General features: G+C 47.9%; 1 pseudogene across 1 annotated transcript; it reads left to right on the top strand.

Annotated features, from left to right (window-relative positions):
• The first annotated feature begins 9,015 nt into the window (after nt 1-9,015).
• LOC310697863 (transmembrane protein 256 homolog) lies at nt 9,016-9,595 on the top strand (annotated as a pseudogene). Its single transcript has one exon. The product of its transcript is annotated as a transmembrane protein 256 homolog (transcript).
• Nucleotides 9,596-20,740: the final 11,145 nt, after the last annotated feature.

Raw genomic sequence — 20,740 nt, 5'->3', positions numbered from 1 at the left:
GCAAGTATCTCGGCATTCAGTTGTGTCACTGCTTCTCTGAGATCCGCTATCTGCTGTTCGGCCGTCATCTTGTCTGCCGTTCGTGAGCTTGCAAGTAGGCACCAGCCTTCTCTCCTCTCCGCGAGGCTTTAGGTGCCAAAAACTTGGAGACGGAGCTTACTGTCAGAGCTGCTCCCAGATCCTAGCTCACCGAGGATCACGCTAGCCAGCGTTCACTTTATAAAAGTCTTTATTGAGTTACAGTTTCCATTTCCAAGCTGCCGTGTGCAGCTCTACGTCTTATAAGCTAGACCAGCGAAGCTCCGTCTGAGTCTCCGCCCCCTGTACACCAACTTAATACCCTAGCCTTCCTCCACCTTTTCTGCCTGACCGTTCTTCTCTGGGTCCCTCTGCCCCCCGTGGTCTCTTCCTTCCTGGACTCTTCTGACGCTGACCCCCCGGACCCTTCTGTCTCCTTGCGTCGGGCTTTAGGACCTGGCTCCCTTTCCGGGCTGCTTACTGCGCCGCCTTCCTGTGCATTTGAACTTGGCACGCGCGCCCAACCTTCCACTTTCCGCTTGACCGTTTCTTCGCTCCCCGATGGAGGTGTGGCCACTCCTGACTCATGCCCTCCCCCCTGCGGCGAGCTTCCGGAGCTCGATACCTGGCGCCCTTCCTCTCCACTGCGCTCTGTTGGGGACGCTGGCCCCGATTTCCAACTGCTGCCCTCTGAACCCCCTCTGGACCCTTCTTCCTGGGGTGTCCCCCTAGGCTCCCCCCTTGCTCTGGCCACTGGCGCTCCTTTCTGTGAATCTTCTGATTCACTGGAAAGACTCGGAGATCTCGGGTCGTCGTCATCACTCATCTTTTCTTCGGACTCCTCCCCCTCGCTCTCTGTTTCCTCCCTTGCCCTCGCCTCTGCTCCTGAAACCCTGACACATACGCTTCCCAGTCTCCGGATGCTGGGTTGAACGGCGAGAAGCTGCTGTTGGTTGCCGTTCTTAGTTCCTTGGGTCCCGGAGCTGAAGCCTGGATACACGGTGCGAGGCAGCGGTGCGGCAGGTGGCGGTGCCGCGGTGCTGTGTGTGGTGGTCAGCTCAGCGGGATCCCATCCTCGTCGCCAGTGAAATATACTCAGAGTCGAGAGTGGATTTCATGCTCTTTATTCAGCTCATGGTGGTGAGGAGGGAATGGAAGTCCCCTCAAAGTATCTGCTTTATATACATTATTTACACAATGGGCTGCACGTGATTGGCTAATTCCGGAATTCTCCTGTAGGCCAATTGGGTTGTGGATTCACTTCTATCTGGAGCTGGATTGGGTGGCTCCTGCCAACCAATCATACTGCTGCATTGTTCTAGGACCAATCAGACTGCTGCATTCTGAATCCTATTGTTCTAGGACCAATCAGACTGCTGCATTTTGGAGCCTATTGTTCTAGGACCAATCAGACTGCTGCATTTTGGATCCTATTCAACTCAGTACATAACACCACTTTTCAACTTTCTAGAGGCAAGGGACCTATTAGGATTATCCGCCTCTGGAGGCTGGTGTATCTAATGGGTTTCCAGGTAACGCTGAGGTTTTTTTCTGTGATATGACTGGCACTCCTATCAAAGCCCTGGCCAGCCTCTGGAACATCTGAATGGCTCAGGCTTTTGACATGATCACTTCTGAGCATCCTCTCCCACTTGACTCCTTGGTATACTGCAGAACTTAGGGAAAGGAAACAAGTTGAAAGATGGAGGAAAGATCTGGCTGAATACAACTGAACAGTGGTGTGGGCTCATCATTAAGCATACATAGTGGTACTGAAGATAGCAGTATACTCAGCTACAAGTGATCGCTAATGAAGAAGAAAGACAGTCCGACTCAAGGAGGTGGTGGAACCAATGGTAGCTATGTGTAAGCACTGTGACTTGTTTGCAAAGCATTTTGAGGATAAAACCACTTGCATCCGCTGGGATCTTGACTCTGCTGTTATAGCAGATGAGTCTCATGGGTGTCCAGAGCACTGTCTAGTCCTGTTGTTTTGGATAATTTTCAGATAGTAAGGCTTGAGGATGTGGACAAGGTGTTTGTATTAGTCAGGGTAACGACTTGTGCTTCGGACTCTTGCCCTTCTTGGCTGATAAAAAGTAGCGGGGGTGGTGGTAATTGACTGGGCCAGGAAGAGTGTTCCTATTTCCATCTGAAATGCAGGACGGCATAACATTCTGATCCAAGTTTCATTCAGAAAACATTATCCATAATATCAGCAGCAGGCTGCTGCAATCAAATTGGCCAGTCAGAATGGAAAATCCTATTTTAACAAAACCAATAAAAGAGAGCGGCAATACTATTTTCTTGTTTCCCTTGTTCAACTACAATTCCATAAAACAGTGGATTTGCAGGTTCTCATTAATAAAAAATAAATAAAGGGTGTGAGGGGTGGGTGGGATCGATGTGCCTATACTTCTTAAATCCACCCCTGGGCCTTTTCTATACTGAAAATAGTGTTAATTTGTTCCCCTTCCACTGCTGTAAATATTGCTCCCTTAGAAAATAAGTGATTTGTTTGACTGGAACAAAATCCATCTTGTGTCTCCAAGTGGTTTAGGGTTGTATGATCTATGTCTGGATTGGCCCACTTAATGCTATTTATTGCTCTATGAATGATATTAAGATGGATTTCTTAAGTGTGGTGGAATTACCTTTTCTTCTTTTGTGCAATTTTTACTTGCCATAGCAAACAAGACTTTGTCCATGTACCCATATAAAATAACTATTATCGTTCTTTTCCTCTGCATTTTTAAAGCATAAATATTATTGGCTTTGAGGCAACAATGACAGAACGTGCAGACATCAGAAAAATGCCAGCTCCAGCCCAACCAGAAGTAAAATGTATAGGGCATATTGAGAGATGGGTGGCAAAGCTGTGCATATGCTTTGTCCTCCCCGGCAGTATATATTGTGGGAGAGTAGCTAGAGGAAGCAGAGAAAAGCTCCAACCAATATTATTTTTTCTATATTTTTTTTTAATTTTGGAGTTTGCTTGTTTATTTTAAATTCAATTTGTAAAGGTCCCTTTAGAAACGAAAAGATACAAACACAAGTTAAGCACACAGTTTGCTTTTAGTTCAACGCTTTCTTCATCCATCAATTTTACCTGTGATGGGATGATTAGCTGCTTGTGCGTAAAATCGTGCTCCCTCAGAGTTTGTGCCACTCCACAAACCTCTGTGTGTGACAGAGCTCCACAAACATGTCTGCCCTAGTCACTTGTAGATTCCGACAGTGGTTGTTTTCGGAATCGTCTCCAACATAAGAGCTCCTTAACGGAAACCCGCCTTCTGGACTCACGGCGTGACAGTTTCCGTCGAGGCGTGGGTCTCCCTATGGGAGCTTCAGATACCTCCCCACTGTTCTCGCTGGAAGCGTCTCTGAGCCCTCCCTCCTGCTCGCATTCCCTCAGAGATCCACTCCTCCCCCTGCTGGTTCCTGCTTCAGCTGTTGAGTCTCTTCCTTCCTCCCTGAGCCCCTCCACCACCTGTCCCTCCGATGGCAGTTCCCTGACATCCACCTCCCCTCCAGGGCCCCCCTCACCCCCTCCCATTTCCTCTCCTCTGGGAGGTGAAGAGGTAAAACCCCGAAAAGAATCTTCTTCATCTTCAGACGTCTCGAACAATTCCCTCCATCGATCACCGTCCTGGCTCGCTGAATCCTCCTCCTCCTCAGAATCTGTGAACCCCTCCAACTCCTCTTCTTCGTCGGTGGTGGCAAAGTATTCCCTCCGGAACCTCGCTACAGGCTGAGGTTTACGTGGGAACCTCTGATGAAAAGTTTCTATTAAAACTTCGTCATTGACATCCTCTGCCCTAACCCAGGTGTTTTCCGACTCCGGTTCCCCTTCCCACATTACCAAATACTCTACTTGATCTCCCTTCCACCTGGAATCGAGGATCTCCGCTACATTGTAGCTTTGTTCCCTTTCCTCCATTGCTGGTCCCCGAGTGACCCTCCCTTCTCTGTCCCCTTTATACAGTGACAGCAATGACCTGTGGAAAACTGGGTGCAGCTTCATGTGGTTCGGTAACCGGAGTCTGAAAGCCACTGGATTGACCTGTTGTGTGATTTCAAATGGGCCCAGTCTTTTGGGTCTTAACTTCTTACAACCCCCTTTGAAGGGTAACCCTTGGGTTGACAGCCACACTTGGTCCCCCACCCTAATGGTTTCACCTTCTCTCCTGTGTTTGTCTGCCTGCCTCTTATATTCCTCCTTGGCCCTGTCTAAGTTAAGTTGGAGCTGGCGATGGATAGCTTCCATTTCTTCTACGAACTGTTCGGCAGCTGGAACGCTCCATCTCTCCCCTTCCCCCCCTGGGAAAGCCCTGGGATGGCACCCGTAATTTGCCAAAAAGGGGCTCATCCCCGTGGACACGTTCTCCGCATTGTTGTAGGCAAATTCCGCCAATGCCAACTTCTCCACCCAATCATTCTCTCTGTCATTGACGTAACACCTCAAATATTGTTGGAGGATGCCATTGGCTCTTTCCGCCTGCCCATTGGTTTCAGGATGCCGGGCAGTCGAGAAATTTACCTCTACATGCAGTAAGCTCATGAGCTTCCTCCAGAACCTGGAAGTAAATTGTTTCCCCCGGTCTGAAACCACCCTCAAGGGGGCGCCATGCAACCTAAACACATTTTCTACAAACAATTTAGCGGTTTCTTCTGCCGTGACCGCATGCGAGCAGGCTATAAAGTGTGCCATTTTGGTTAACAGGTCTACCACAACCATGATGGCTGTTTTCCCTCTGGACCTTGGCAGATCAGTCATGAAATCTATAGCCACTGCTTCCCATGGTCTTTCTGGTGTGGGTAGCGGTTCTAATAACCCTGCCGGCGCCCGCCTTTCCCCTTTGGCTCGCTGGCATTGGTCACAACTCCTCACATACTCCCGCACGTCTTCCCTGACCTTAGGCCACCAAAATTCCCTGGTCACCAGCCACATGGTTCTGTGTTGCCCAAAATGCCCCGCTGTGGGGCTATCGTGCAGCTGCTTGAGTACCTTCCCCCTCAACTCTCCTTCAGGTATATATAACGCTCCCTTGTAGTACAACGCCCCGTTTCTCTCCTCAAAACCTCCGGGTTTATCTCCCTCCCTCCTGAGTCCCCTGAGTTTGTCCTGTGCGTATTCATCGTTCTCCGTTCCCTCTACCAGTTCTCTTTGCCCCACCAATGCCGCCCCACACACCCAGCGGTCCTCTGGAATGACATGTCTCTCTTCGGGTGCTCCCTCCCCCTCCAAATATTCAGGTTTACGTGAGAGAGCGTCCGCCCTAACGTTCTCTGGGCCTGGCACATAACAAATCTCAAAGTTAAATCTGGAGAACTCCTGGGCCCATCTCAACTGCCGTTGGTTGAGCACTCGTGCCATTCTCCAATACTCTAGGTTCTTGTGGTCAGTGCACACTTGCACCTTATGTTGTGCGCCAATCAGCAGGTGCCTCCATCTCCGAAAAGCCTCATGGATAGCAAGAAGTTCTCGATCGTACACCGTGTAGTTCCTCTCGGATTTGTTCAGCTTTCGCGAAAAGAAAGCACACGGTCTCCACTCTGACTCCTCCCCCCCTGGCTGCAGGAGAAGCACCGCCCCAATGGCTCTGTCTGATGCGTCTGTTTCGACTCTCATCTTTTTTTGTAAATCCACATGCAGAAGTTGTTCTTCAGAGGCGAAGGCCCTTTTTAGCTGCTCAAAAGCTCGCTCCGCCTCCTCAGTCCAAACAAATTTCTTCTTACTGCTGAGACAGTCCGTTATGGGCGCCGTCAGGTGGGCAAAGTTTCGGATGAACTTACGGTAAAAGTTCCCAAACCCTAGGAACCTCTGCACATCCTTCTTTGTTTTGGGAGTTTTCCATTCCAGCACTGCCTGGACCTTGCCGGGATCCATAGCCAATCCCTTGTCTGACAGGCGGTACCCCAGGAACTCCACCTCCTTGGTATGAAACTGACACTTCTCCAGTTTCACCCACAGCCGGTTGTCTAGCAGCCTGCACAACACTTCTCTGACGTCTCTCACATGCTGCTCCTCATTCTCAGAATACACCAACACGTCATCCAGGAAGGCCACACAATTCTTGTAAAGCAAAGGCCCTAGTACGTGGTTCATCAGCGATTGAAAGCACGCTGAGCCTGCTTGTAATCCAAATGGCATAACGAGATATTCAAATGCCCCCAAAGGGGTGAACATGGTGGTTTTCCATTCATCCCCTTTCCTTATACGTATCAGATTGTACGCCCCCCTTAGGTCCAGCTTGGTAAAAATCTTTCCCTTCCGCACCCTGTTCAAAATGTCATCTATTCTAGGCATGGGAAAGGCCAATGGTTCTGACACTGCGTTTAAGGCCCTGAAATCACACACAAGTCTCGGCTTGTCCGTGTTTTTTTTATCCACAAAAAACACTGGACTCCCCCCCACTGCCCTTGACTCTCTGATGAAACCCCTCTTCAGGTTCTTGTCAATGAATTCTCGTAACTCCTGCATTTCTCTGTCTGACATGGCATACAACTTGCCTACAGGAAGCTGTGCCCCAGGGAGTAAATTGATTTGACAATCAAAGGGTCTATGCGGGGGTAGTTGGTCAGCTTCCCTTTCGCTGAACACGTCGCTAAGATCTGCGTATTGTTGTGGTACCTTCACTTTCTCCGTTACTTCCGTCCCTGCTAGGGTAGCTTGGGCTCCTGCTGAACCCTTTCCCTCCCTGCAGTGTTCTAAGCAATGTGCGGAACCAAAGGAAACCACTCTCTGATGCCAGCCCACCAGTGGATCATGTAACGCCAGCCAGCTCATCCCCAAAATAATGGGAGCCCCTCCCAAGGTAGCCACATTAAACGCTATCAGTTCCGTGTGCCTTGCCACCTTCATTGTCATTGGGACGGTCTGCAAGCTGACTTCCCCTCCCAACAGCTCCCTGCCATCGATCGTGGTCACCTGTAGGGGGTTGCTTAAAGGGATCGTCTGTATCTGGTGTTCAGCTGCAAACTCCTTGCTCATGAAATTGCAGGAGCTGCCTGAGTCCAACAGCGCCTTAATCTTCAGAGGGTATCCGTTTTGCAACTCTAGTGACACCTCTATCACTAGGGCAGGTTTGGGGGGTTCTGGCGTGGGCACTTTCACTGCTCTTTGGCCTGGCTGCTGTGCCCTGACGGTGGCAGCCAGGCGTTGGCTTTTACTTGCTCCGATATCTCTTCCACTCCTCCCTCAAGAGCTCCCACCATTCCTTGCCATTCCTTCCTCTGGGGGCAGACTCTGGCAAAGTGACCTGGCTGTTGGCAGAGATAGCATTTCCGGGCGCCTTTTCCCTCCTTCCTACCCCCTTCGCTGGGCTTTGAAACTGCGCGCGCGCGCGCGCTGTTCCGATTTCCATCGGCTCTGCCGGCGGGAAAGCTGGCTCAGGAATGTCTGGAATGCGGAACTCCTTCCAACGTTCCCCTTTACCTTCCCGCCTCTCCAAGGCTCTTGCCTCCTGGCGCGCTCCTATGGTCAGCGCAGATTTGGTCAGCTGATCCATAGACCCCGCCCTGGGGCTCCGGGACAGTTCGTCTTTCACAGCCGAAGAAAGACCTTCTTCAAATAGCATCTGAATGGGTGCCGCCGATAAATCCCACCCCAATCTGTGAACCAGCATGGTAAACTCAGTCCAGTACTCACGGACAGATCTGCTCCCCTGCTTGCAAGCCATTAGCTGTCTGCGCACCACTCCCTCCTCAATATCACTGGAAAACATGATATCCATTGCACGAAAGAACTTCATGGTGTCCTTTAGGACGTCATTGTGCGTTGCCATCAGGGGTCGAACCCAGTCCCTTGCCCCCCTCTCAAGATGCCCAATCACGAAAGCAACTCGCGATTCCTCATCAGGGAATTCATCAAACTGCACATTAAGGGCATATTGCATCTCTGTCCTAAAGGCATGGTAGTCCTTGGGGTCCCCCCCCAAACTTCTGCACCAATCCTGGTACCTTTCTGGTGAACTGGGTGGCTCTCCCCTTCTTGTCTGCATCCTGAGCCCTTCTCTCCTCAAGCCTCGCCGTCTGCAGCGCAAGTTGGATTTCCAACGCTCGGTACCTTTCTTCCAAGCTTGGACCAGCTCCAACCCCTGCTCCTTCGGTTCCGGCTGGGTCGCTCATGATGCCTGCTCCTGCACAAACAGCTTACAAAGACTGTCGGAATGCTGTGATGGGATGATTAGCTGCTTGTGCGTAAAATCGTGCTCCCTCAGAGTTTGTGCCACTCCACAAACCTCTGTGTGTGACAGAGCTCCACAAACATGTCTGCCCTAGTCACTTGTAGATTCCGACAGTGGTTGTTTTCGGAATCGTCTCCAACATAAGAGCTCCTTAACGGAAACCCGCCTTCTGGACTCACGGCGTGACAGTTTCGAGCGAGGCGTGGGTCTCCCTATGGGAGCTTCAGATACCTCCCCACTGTTCTCGCTGGAAGCATCTCTGAGCCCTCCCTCCTGCTCGCATTCCCTCAGAGATCCACTCCTCCCCCTGCTGGTTCCTGCTTCAGCTGTTGAGTCTCTTCCTTCCTCCCTGAGCCCCTCCACCACCTGTCCCTCCGATGGCAGTTCCCTGACATTACCCAAAATCACAAAAGTAATATTACAAAGCTTTCACAGTGCACGTTTACATATTCTGCATATACATCTATTCACTCTTCAAACAATGCATTTCCATTGAATTTGGCTTCAAAAACAACAACACATCAGGCTGGAAATATATAACGTTTTAAACCAATGTGTTTTTCCTCTTAAAAAAAGAAAATATATTACTTGGAAAGAAGCCCATATTGCACTAATTCCCAAACAAGACACGGACATAAGGCAGGTGAAAAATTATAGGCCAATCTCGCTCCTAAATAATGATTACAAATTATTTGCCAGTATATTGGCCAATAGACTTAAAAATGTATTTGGAGAGGAGATTGGAAAGAACCAAACTGGATTTCTACCTGGTAGACAGATGAAGGACAATGTTAGAAATATAATTGATATGTCGGGCGCCGGGGCGTTTTTCTGACGGCTTGTTGCGCTGAGCGGGGCTGCAGCCGTCGGGGCGGCCGCCTACGGGGCTCACGATTTCCGTCGCAGCGACCGAGATGACGACTTGAAAGAGCTCTACGAGATGGCCAACAAATACCACTTCCTCCACAGCCTGGCCCTCCTGGCTGTGCCCCACTGCCGCTATCCCATGATGGCCGGCAGCATCCTGTCTCTGGGCATGGGGATGTTCTCTGGCGCCCTGTATTACCACGCCGTGACAGGGGACCCGATCCTGACCAAGGCAGCCCCGTATGGTGGTTCCCTCCTCATCCTCGGCTGGATCGCCATGGCCCCTTGACACCCCGTTCTCTCCCCATGTGGCCCCCATCTCCCAACGCCAGGGCAGCCAGCCCCGCCCCTCCCTCCTCCCTTAGGCTAGCCAGAAGGGAGCCCTAGGAGAGGAGAGATTTCCAAATGTCAGAGTGGGATCCCTTGAGGTCTTTAGCCCACCCCGAATGCGTCTCTATCCTGCATCTTGGAATTCCCCGAATGCCGAATCCCTTTTTAAAAAGCCAAGATCCTTCCCCTCCCCCCAAAAAATTGCAACCAGATTTGAGTTTGCGATGGAGGCTTCGAAATGCAATGTCTGATCGGTGCTTTTCAATTGCTGTTTTTTAACTTAATAAATGATGAGAGTGATTTCACTTTTTAAAAAACCCACGCACCTTTTTTTCCTGTGAATAAATTTATTCCGTGGGGGGGGGGGAGAAAGAAATATAATTGATATAATGGAATATCTGGACTCCAGGAGAGACAAACAAGCCGCCCCAATGTTTCTGGATGCTGAAAAAAAAATTGATAATGTGTCTTGGCATTTTATGAAAAGAAATTTAGAATTTATGGATATCGGTGAAAAACGTTTAAATGGTATTCGGGCTATTTATTTGGAACAATATGCTAAATTGATAGTTAATAATAACTTCACAGACAAAATTGAGATAACAAAGGGAACCAGACAGGGGTGCCCGCTATCGCCATTGTTATTTATAACAATACTAGAGGTCCTGTTGAGGAAAATAGAAGCAACAAAAGAAATAAAGGGGATTGGTGTAGGCTCAAAAGAATATAAGTATATATAAGAATGAAATTATCAATGATGGGTAGATTCTCAACTATCAAAATGAACGTGTTACTGAGACTGCTGTTTTGATTTCAGACAATTCCGGTTATCAGTGGAACAAAACAATTTAATGTATGGCAAAGAAGATTGTCTAAATTTATCTAGCAGGTTAAAAAGCCAAGAATTGAGTATAAAATATTGACAGATGCAAAAGAAAGAGGCGGTTTTTCCCTGCCAGATCTAAAAATTTACCACGAGGCGGCGTGTTTTTGTTGGTTGAGAGAATGGATAAGGTAAAAGGTAAAGGTACCCCTGCCCATACGGGCCAGTCTTGACAGACTCTAGGGTTGTGCGCTCATCTCACTCTAGAGGCCGGGAGCCAGCGCTGTCCGCAGACACTTCCGGGTCACGTGGCCAGCGTGACGAAGCTGCTCTGGTGAACTATGAAAATCTAAGGGTTATGAGAATCGGAGGCAGTGTATCTTTACTTAGTTGCTTCCATTTTAAGGGGGGAAGAGAAGCATGCATGTGTGAAAAACAATGTTGTCCAATGAAATTTGATATTGTGTCACACCAGGCCCACAGATGTTTGAAGAAAAATTCAGTGGTGCATCCCACGGTATCAGCCCATGTTCCCCTAGACGGCATGAGCACAACATGGGGTGTGCTGAAATTGCATGACCCCAGGGAATTTTGAGGGGGACCCTTCAACATTTTGGGGGCCCTCAGCCCATGTCCCCCTAGACGGCATGAGCACAACATGGGGTGTGCTGAAATTGCATGACCCAAGGGAATTTTGAGGGGGACCCTTCAACATTTTGGGGGCCCTCAGCCCATGTCCCAATAGACATGGGAATTATGAGGGGGACCCTTCAACATTTTGGGGGCCCTCAGCCCATGTCCCCCTAGACGGCATGAGCACAACATGGGGTGTGCTGAAATTGCATGACCCCAGGGAATTTTGAGGGGGACCCTTCAACATTTTGGGGGCCCTCAGCCCATGTCCCAATAGACATGGGAATTATGAGGGGGACCCTTCAACATTTTGGGGGCCCTCAGCCCATGTCCCCCTAGACGGCATGAGTACAACATGGGGTGTGCTGAAATCGCATGACCCCAGGGAATTTTGAGGGGGACCCTTCAACATTTTGGGGGCCCTCAGCCCATGTCCCAATAGACATGGGAATTATGAGGGGGACCCTTCAACATTTTGGGGGCCCTCAGCCCATGTCCCCCTAGATGGCATAAGCACAACATGGGGTGTGCTGAAATTGCATGACCCTAGAGAATTTTGAGGGGGGCCCTTCAACATTTTGGGGGCCCTCAGCCCATGTCCCCCTAGACGGCATGAGTACAACATGGGGTGTGCTGAAATTGCATGACCCCAGGGAATTTTGTGGGGGCGCTTCAACATTTTGGGACCCCTCAGCCCATGTCCCCCTAGACGGCATGAGCACAACATGGGGTGTGCTGAAATTGCATGACCCCAGGGAATTTTGTGGGGGCGCTTCAACATTTTGGGACCCCTCAGCCAATGCCCCCCTAGATGGCACAAGAACACCATGTGGTGTGCTGAAATTGCATGACATGACCCTAGGGAATTTTGAGGGGGACCCTTCAACATTTTGGGGGCCCTCAGCCCATGTCCCCTTAGATGGCATGTGCTGACATCACACCGCTCCAGGGCATTTTGAGGGGGGCACCCCCTTGAAAATTTGGAGTCCTTGGCCTCCCCATCCTGTATATGTCACAAGCACACCATGGGGGTGTGCTGACATTGTGTGATCCCAGGGAATTTTGAGGGGGCCCACGCCTATTGAAAATTTTGGGAGTACCTTGACCCCCTAGATATCTCAAGCACACCATAGGGAGTGTTAAAGTCTCACTGTCCCAGGGAATTTTGAAGGGGCCCACCCCTTCTTTAAAATTTTGGGGGTCCTCAGTCCTTTGCCACTATAGGCTGTGCAGTCATGCCACAGGGTGTGCTGATGTCAGGCCTCTGGATTTCCCTCTTGCATAGATGCTGTATTGGGTCCCTGGACAGCAGGTGGAGGATATCTGCAGGATTAGGAGCAACTGAGGAAAGACACAGTTGTTGAAAATTAGGCTTCGGGGTACTTATAGAGGAGAAGGAAGGGGTGAGGCATACAGAACTTGGCTGGGAGTGGGATTTGTGGGGCTGGCAGGGTGAGGTTTGGGGCTGGGGCTGCAGCAAGAAACTGCTAGGGTGTTTTCCTTGGGGGAACAGTTTGCGATAGAACACTGGGGAAAGAGTTTGTGGTGTAAAAATCCTTTTTTAAAAAAGTTTGTATTTATTGATTGATACTTGTTCTAAGACAGACAGAAATAATATTCATTATAAATATATATTTTATAATATACTGAGTTAAAACAGCTACTTAAGCTAAGAAAGAGCAGAAAGAAAGTCAGAAGGAAGAAAGTACAAGGAAAAGAGAAAACAAAAGTAGAAGACAAAAGGAAAGAAAGAAAACAACTAAAGGGAGAGACTAGAATAAAAGGACTTCTGGGTTTCAGTAGCTACGTATGATACTGGTTTATAGAAAATAGAATGTTAAAGAGAGTATTTTTTTTCAATCTTCAAATTCAGATACTGCAAGTTCATTTTGTCTTTCACACAAAAGGTCCATAGGAAACTTCCAATCCTTAACAAATGCTAGTAACGATTTTTCTCTAATTAAACATGTTAGCTTAGCCATCTAAGGCAATGTGGGGTGAAACTCCTGTGGTTGTAGATATTTTTATTTTATTTTTTGCAGCAAGGGAAGGGCTGGGAGCAAGGTCATTGAGGCTTTTCCCAGTCCATGAAATTCAGAAGCATTATAAACAAACATTACAATTCAACTTTAGCTTAAACACATTCCTACTTTCATCTCGGGTTTCCCCCACCTTAAAAAAGAAAGAAAAAAAGCTTTCAGACTACCCAAAAAGGATTAGCAATGAGATTGTAAACTTGAGGACGGGAACTATCTTTTTTGTTTGTGTGTGGGGAAAATTATTTACTTAGACATAATATTTGTACCTACTTAACATTTGGTTTATCAGTTTTCCTACTACATAAAAACCAACTATTAATACAACTTTTATAGTAGCAAAAAGCAAAGGCAGCTTTGCATAGCCTATTGCGTTTAGGCGTTATTCAAGCTTAAGCTTTAGGCCCGGACCAAAAATTTCAAAGCCAATGTTTCCAAAAGATTGTGCTGCTTTAATATTAAGTGTGAAAACATTTAAACAATCGTCACTTACAGTTCCCATAGTTGTTTGCTAATAGTAATGGAGAATCTGTGACTCTTTTGGATGCTATTGGGACTCTAGCTGGAAGAGAAGCTGGAAAAGGAATAGCTGGGGAAAGACACAGCTGTTGATAATGAGGCTTCAGCGTTCTTAGAGGAGAAAGGGGCGAGGCAGAAAGGCTTTTGATTTTCTTTCACCCATAGAAAGACACATCATTTTTGTTTAAGGTTTTTGGCATAATTTTGGCCACAACTTTATTAACATACATGATTGTTAGTGATTGCTTAGGCATTGGTTAAGACTATCTGTCGTCGTCCCCCCCGCCCCCCGCCTGGGGACAGAACTTACTTCCGGATTCCACTGAAAGCCAGTAAGGGAAAACAATATTGGGGAGAAATGGAGCTGAGCGACAGGCCCTCACTTCTCCCCGCATGCTCCCTAGGGCTCGCCGGTCCTAGCCCCATTCCAGGGATTCGGACAAAAACATGGCAAGCCCCTGGGTTCCTTTAACGGAATTCCCTTTCTGCAGCAGCGTTGGAGGGGCAGGCCCAGCCAATCCTTGCCCCTCTTCCAACCAATTTGATAACCAATGCCTAACCGCAACTTACAAGTTGTGACGATTTGCAGTAGGCAAAAAACAAATCAGCCAGATGGACAAAATTCCTACCAGTCCCCTGCCACAACAGCAGATGACCCCATGACAGGCATAGCAAGGTCAACGCAGAAAACCCTTAAATTTAGGGCGGGCGGGCGGGCGGGTGTTCCGATGCACGCAGCAAAGAGAAAGTGTCCAAGCTGCGTGCACAAAATATAAAGCATTAGATCCCTCCCACCAAATTGCAACACATAAATTGCCCCAGCAACTCAACCAACTAGTCATTGCCACAGGCCAACTTTCCAATCCTGCCTGGCAACCAAGGGGGGGGGTGGCCTGATAGACCCCACCGCAACCAGCGCTCTCCATTAAGGAGAACACTCTTTGTCACATGAAAGTGGTGGGGCGTGGGTGAGAAGGCAAAACCTGTTTACATCCCAGGGGAAAGAAATGACTTGGGTATCAATCACCCATTTTCTGACTTCCTTCTACACTTGACCAGATGTAGCCTCTTCGGCTGTGTCTGTCTTTCCAACCAGGGAAATGTTAATGCAATTTGGACTGTAAACAGAGTCAGGTACAGCTGTCCCCATGATCATAGCTGGAAGAAAATTACATCTGTGTCCACAGAAATGCCTGCCAGTGTTTCAGTTCATGCTTACATGCCCACATGTGATTTCAACTGAAGTCCGCTTATGTGCTAGGGAAATCAAGCAGGCAAACATTTGGCAGCAACTCGCCATGCACTCGTAATGTACAGTACTTCCAGTCTGTAGGATGGTTCAATTAAGAGAGATGTGATGTTTCGTTTCTCTGTGCCAAGTAACTGCAGCATCACAAGCAAGTTCCCCAGAGGTTGCAAAACTTGACACAAAGATTCCATAAGCCCCTCTGCTTCTCAAAAGGCTAAACTGTGCTCTCGCCTCTTTTTTTTGCTCATTGTTAGTGCCCTCGCGTATGCATCTTGCTTTGTTGGGTTGCCAGGCTCCATAGAATCATAGAGTTGGAATAGACCACAAGGGCCATCGAGTCCAACCCCCTGCCAAGCAGGAAACACCATCAGAGCACTCCTGACATATGGTTGTCAAGCCTCTGCTTAAAGACCTCCAAAGAAGGAGACTCCACCACACTCCTTGGCAGCAAATTCCACTGTCGAACAGCTCTTACTGTCAGAATGTTCTTCCTAATTGTTATGGTAAAATCTGGGTGCGAGGCTGCTCTGCCACCCAGCTCGGCGGACTAAGTCCGCGGGTCCCTGCGGAGGAAAATGAGCTCAGCCGGAGACAGGAGCAAACTGCAGAAGATCCAAGTTTATTGCGCAACAGGTTCAAGGCGAGATTGAACAGCGAGAAAGGGGTGACATGAACTTTTGAAACTTCCCTCCATGTCCCAGCATACAGTGCAAAATACATCCCAGTTACATCATGAATACATTAAGAAGAGGTTGGGTTACACAGAATTAACATATGGAGGAGGGAGGGGGGAATATGCAGAGCTGGAGATATGCGCAGATAAGCACATCCTGAGTACCGGTGATGAGAAGACAATGGTCCATGTATGCATAGCCTGCCACCTGGCATTGCCCGGAGGAAAGGCTTGGCAGAGTGATTTGACAGGATTAGGGTCTGGACACCTTGCTTGAGGGATTATGGAGGACAGGGGAGGTGTCATGGAGTCCTAGAGAAATTGAGCAAATTGGCACGTTGATTTTCTATGCATTTTATAGATTTTAGTCCCTTTTGACATTGACAATTGGAAATAAATGGATATATTGTAGCGAAGAAGAAGGTGAAGAAGACACCCTTCCGTATCATAATGTTTAGGTGGAATCTTCTTTCTTGTAGTTTGGATCCATTGCTCCGTGTCCGCTTCTCTGGAGCAGCAGAAAACAACCTTTCTCCCTCCTCTATGTGACATCCTTTTATATATTTGAACATGGCTATCATATCACCCCTTAACCTCCTCTTCTCCAGGCTAAACATGCCCAGCTCCCTTAGCCGTTCCTCCTAAGGCATCGTTTCCAGGCCTTTGACCATTTTGGTTGCCCTCCTCTGGACACGTTCCAGTTTGTCAGTGTCCTTCTTGAACTGTGGTGCCCAGAACTGGACACAGTACTCCAGGTGAGGTCTGACCAGAGCAGAATACAGTGGCACTATTACTTCCCTTGATCTAGATGCTATACTCCTATTGATGCAGCCCAGAATTGCATTGGCTTTTTTAGCTGCCGCGTCACACTGTTGGCTCATGTCAAGTTGGTGGTCAACCAAGACTCCTAGATCCTTTTCACATGTACTGCTCTCAAGCCAGGTGTCCCCCATCTTGTATTTGTGCCTCTCATTTTTTTTGCCCAAGTGCAATACTTGACATTTCTCCCTGTTAAAGTTCATCTTGTTTGTTTTGGCCCAGTTCTCTAATCTGTCAAGGTCGTTTTGAAGTGTGATCCTGTCCTCTGGGGTGTTAGCCACCCCTCCCAGTTTGGTGTCATCTGCAAATTTGATCAGGATGCCCTTGAGTCCATCATCCAAGTCGTTGATAAAGATGTTGAATAAGACCGGGCCCAAGACAGAACCCTGTGGAGTTATTAACATTCCAAATTCTCCTTCATCTTTCACTCACTGGCCCATCTGTGTGGTCAAATTCCTCAATGTGACCTAGATGTGTTCATCCACATCTGTCGTAAGTCCCGCTCAGGTACCTACGCCCGGCGCCAAATGAATTGTTTGGTCCCATAGGCTGCATTAAGATGGGGTGAAAAACTAAGGCTTTTGCTCTAGTTTGAGTTGCCAATCATTCTGGTTCCTTCCTCTTGGTTAACAGTTGTTTATTTGTTTGGAAACCTGTTATGATACCCTGCAGAATGCAAATGGATTAAATCAAATTTCCCCCCTCCCCTCTCCTCCATCTTCGCCTCCCCTGCCAGGCGTGGCCATTCACATTTGTCGCATGTCCCTCGTGGCTAACAGGGCCCTTGGCCTCCCACGGCTGCTGGTGACAGTCATTTGTGGCCACAGCAACAGCCTGGTGGTGGGGGGTGGCGGTCCCCTCAGTACTGGGGGGACTGAGCACCCTTCCTAGAAATATTGAGGGGGCTAAAGCCCTGGGTGTCTACGAGGTCTGCCCTGCCTTGTACCTGCAGTCAGTCATTCCGGCCAACAAGTCCTCAGTAGAGAATCAGCTCTGCTGGGATCATTAGAATTCTGCAAATAGCAGGGGCATCAGTGCCTTGGTACTTCATCCTCTGTTGGGTTCCTCATCGTCTTTTACAAAGGAAATGGGGCTGCTGCAGTTGGACAGTTGCCTTATTTGGTCATATGGCACAAATGGTTGGAGGCCCATGGTCTTAAAGCTTAAGACATGCCTGCAAGGAGGTGTGGGCCAGCTCTGACACAGAGCACTCTGCACCCAAATGGCAGGAAATGCAATCAAACTTCTGAATCTGAACTACACACAGGCTAACACCAGGCAGGCCCCAGAAGAAGGATCTTTCTTGTATCTTTTTGTTTACAAGGGGTCCTTGCACAAGCTATTTCCGATGCTCCTCTGACCCGGAAGTGACCGGAAATAGCATGTGTGCACGCATATGGGCAAGCACTACCCCGCACTCTGGCCTGCTGTGCGATCGGCACTGGAGACACTGGACCGAGGCACAGTAAGTTTGCTGACCCCTGTCCTAGACCAGTCACAGGGGAGTGGCAGGTTTGCCACCATCTTTTTACTTGAATTGTGGCCAATCCAAACAGGCCAAGTTGACAGGCCTTTAGACCCGATAAACGTTGTCTGTATCTGAACCCAGGCTCCACAGTTGGTTGCAGAAAAACCCTCCTTATTCCCCCCCCCCCATTTAATGATGCTGTGTGTTTATGTAAGCTAACATTGTCCTTCTAGGGCACTGCATTCCTTGGCTTTGTTGTGGTCCAATAATGGTTGCCATTTTCAGAGCCAGGAAGGAATTTTCCTCCAAACAGATTGACCCCGTTTGGAGGTTTTGTCTTCACCATAGCAATAGTCATAACATTGGTGGATAAGGCATTGAAGGCGCATGTGATATGATGAGAGAAGCCCACTGAAATATACTCAGAGTCGCAAAGTGATTTCATGCTCTTTATTCAGCTCATAGTGGTGAGGAGGAATGAATGAAAGTCCCCTCAAAGTATCTGCTTTATATACATTATTTACACAATGGGCTGCACATGATTGGTTAATTCTGGAATTCTACTGTAAGCCAATCAGGTTGTGGATTCACTTATCTCTGGAGCATGATTGGGTGGTTCCTGCCAACCAATCATACTGCTGCATTGTTCTTGGACCAATCAGACTGCTGCATTCTGAATCCTATTGTTCTAGGGCCAATCAGACTGCTGCAATTTGGATCCTATTGTTCTAGGACCAATCAGACTGCTGCAGTTTGGATCCTATTCAACTCAGTACATAACACCCATCCTTAAGTTGCACTGGTTAAACTGCTTGAAATCCACATTGTAGATGTGATCTTGCAAAGAGAAGGCATGGTTCCACATGCCCTGCTCAAAAGCTGCAATGAGTGAAAAAGGCTCTTCATACTCCATCCATTTCCTTCCAGTAAGCCTACCATTGTTGACAAAGGAATCGGGGGTGCTGCAGTTGGACAGTTGCCTTGCTTGGTCAGATGGCCCAAATGGTTGGAGCACCATGGTATTTAAGGCATGCCTGCAAGGAGGTGTGGCCAGCTCTGACACAGAGCACTCTGCACTCAAATGGCAGGAAATGCAATCAAACTTCCGAATCTGAACTACACACAGGCTAACACCAGGCAGGCCCCAGAAGAAGGATCTTTCTTGAATCTTTTCCTTTAAAACATATTAAAAGGACACTAAAACATGGGCATTAAAACTCTGGGCGGCTTCCAACAAAATCTTAAAATACAATAGTTCGTCAAACATTAAAAGCTTCCCTAAATTTAATGTTTTCCCTGGCTGGTTTGTTGCATTGAATTTGATTCAGAGCAATGGGCCTGTTGGGACATATTATCAGATAACATTGGACAACATTGCTTTTCACATATTTCTGTTCCCTCATTAAAATGGAAGCAAAGAACTAAAGGACTCCTGGATGGTTAAGTCTAATAAAATTTGACTATGTTTCTAATAAAATTTGACTTCGATTTCTTGTCCACGAAGAACACTGGGCTCCCCCCTGCCGCCTTGGATTCCCTGATGAATCCTCTCTTTAGATTTTTCTCGATAAAGTCCTTCAGGTCCTTGATCTCTCGCTCCGACATGGAATAGAGCTTGCCCACCGGCAGCGTGGCCCCCGGGATCCGGTTGATCTGGCAATCGTACGGTCGATGCGGTGGCAACGTGTCAGCCTCCCTCTCGCTGAACACCTCCTGTAGGTCCCGATAATACGGAGGAATTTCGGTCGTCCCTGCTTTGCATGCTGCTGCCATCCCGGCCTCCAACCGTCGAGGTAGCTCTAGGCCCAGGCAGTTCTCCATGCAGTGCGCCGACCCAAAAATCAGTGACCGTTGATGCCAGGAGACCACCGGATCGTGCAAGGCCAACCAGCTCATGCCCAGTATGATAGGCGGACCCGCCAACGTGGCCACGTGAAAGGCGATGACCTCGGAGTGGGTAGACACCCGCATCCTCATGGGAGGTGTTTGATGGGTCACTTCACCTCCCAACAGTTCTCTCCCATCAATTGTAGTGACTTGCAGCGGAAAATCCAAAGGCCTCAGGTTCAGTTGGTGCTGCTCTGCAAACTCCTTGAAGAAGAAGAAGAGGAGTTTGGATTTGATATCCCGCCTTTCACTCCCCTTCAGGAGTCTCAAAGCGGCTAACAATCTCCTTTCCCTTCCTCCCCCACAACAAACACTCTGTGAGGTGAGTGGGGCTGGCCCAAGGTCACCCAGCAGCTGCATGTGGAGGAGCGGAGACGCGAACCCGGTTCCCCAGATTACGTGACTACCGCTCTTAACCACTACACCACACTGGCTCTCCAAAAATGACGCCGAAGCTCCGGAATCCACCAAAGCCAACTCCTCCACCGCGTGGCCATTCGGGAGCTCTAGGACCACCTTCAACATTATGCTTGCTTTGGGGTGTCCGAGCCGAGGACTTTCGCTGTTGCTCCCGCCTGGCTGTTTTTTGTTTTTTTAAAAAATATATATATATTATTAGAGTTTTCCAAATTATAACAAGAAAAATGAAAAAGAAAAAAAATACAAAAAAGAAAAACATACAAAATAAAAACAGTTAAAAACACATTAATTTTCATAACATATCTTCCGTACACTTATTTTCCCAGACCTCCTCATACCTCCCTTTTTTGTATTCCAGTTCAATTTGTTAGTTCAGCAAATCCTTACCATCAAGTTTTTACCCTATTCTAATCTTTCATTACATTACCTTACTCTATTCTCCTCATTGTCCTATAAAAACCTTAACCTAAATCTTATTTTTATTTTATTTTTTTATAATATTTTATTAGGTTTTATCAATAGAAAAGTTTAGAAAAATACAAAAACCAAAAAGATACAAAATTACAAAATGCAAAAATACAAACATTAAACACAAAGAAATAAAAAGAAAAAACACATATAAAAGAAAAACAAAAATTCCCTCTTTCTTAATTTCTCATCTTTAGTTAACTTATTTTCCTGACTTCCTCACGTCTCCCATTGAAGCGCGTTTTTTCACGCTAAAATGCATAAACTTTAGCCGTTGAACAAATGCAAAACAAGAACACAGCTCTCTCCCTTATCAGTTTGACGTCAAGACTGGCCTTGAC

This window comes from Podarcis liolepis (genome assembly GCF_965112155.1).
Source record: "Podarcis liolepis genome assembly, chromosome: W".
Classification (NCBI taxonomy): Eukaryota; Metazoa; Chordata; class Lepidosauria; order Squamata; family Lacertidae; genus Podarcis; species Podarcis liolepis.
The sequence above is the reverse complement of the archived record's forward strand: the minus strand, read 5'-3'. Positions and strand labels throughout refer to the sequence as shown.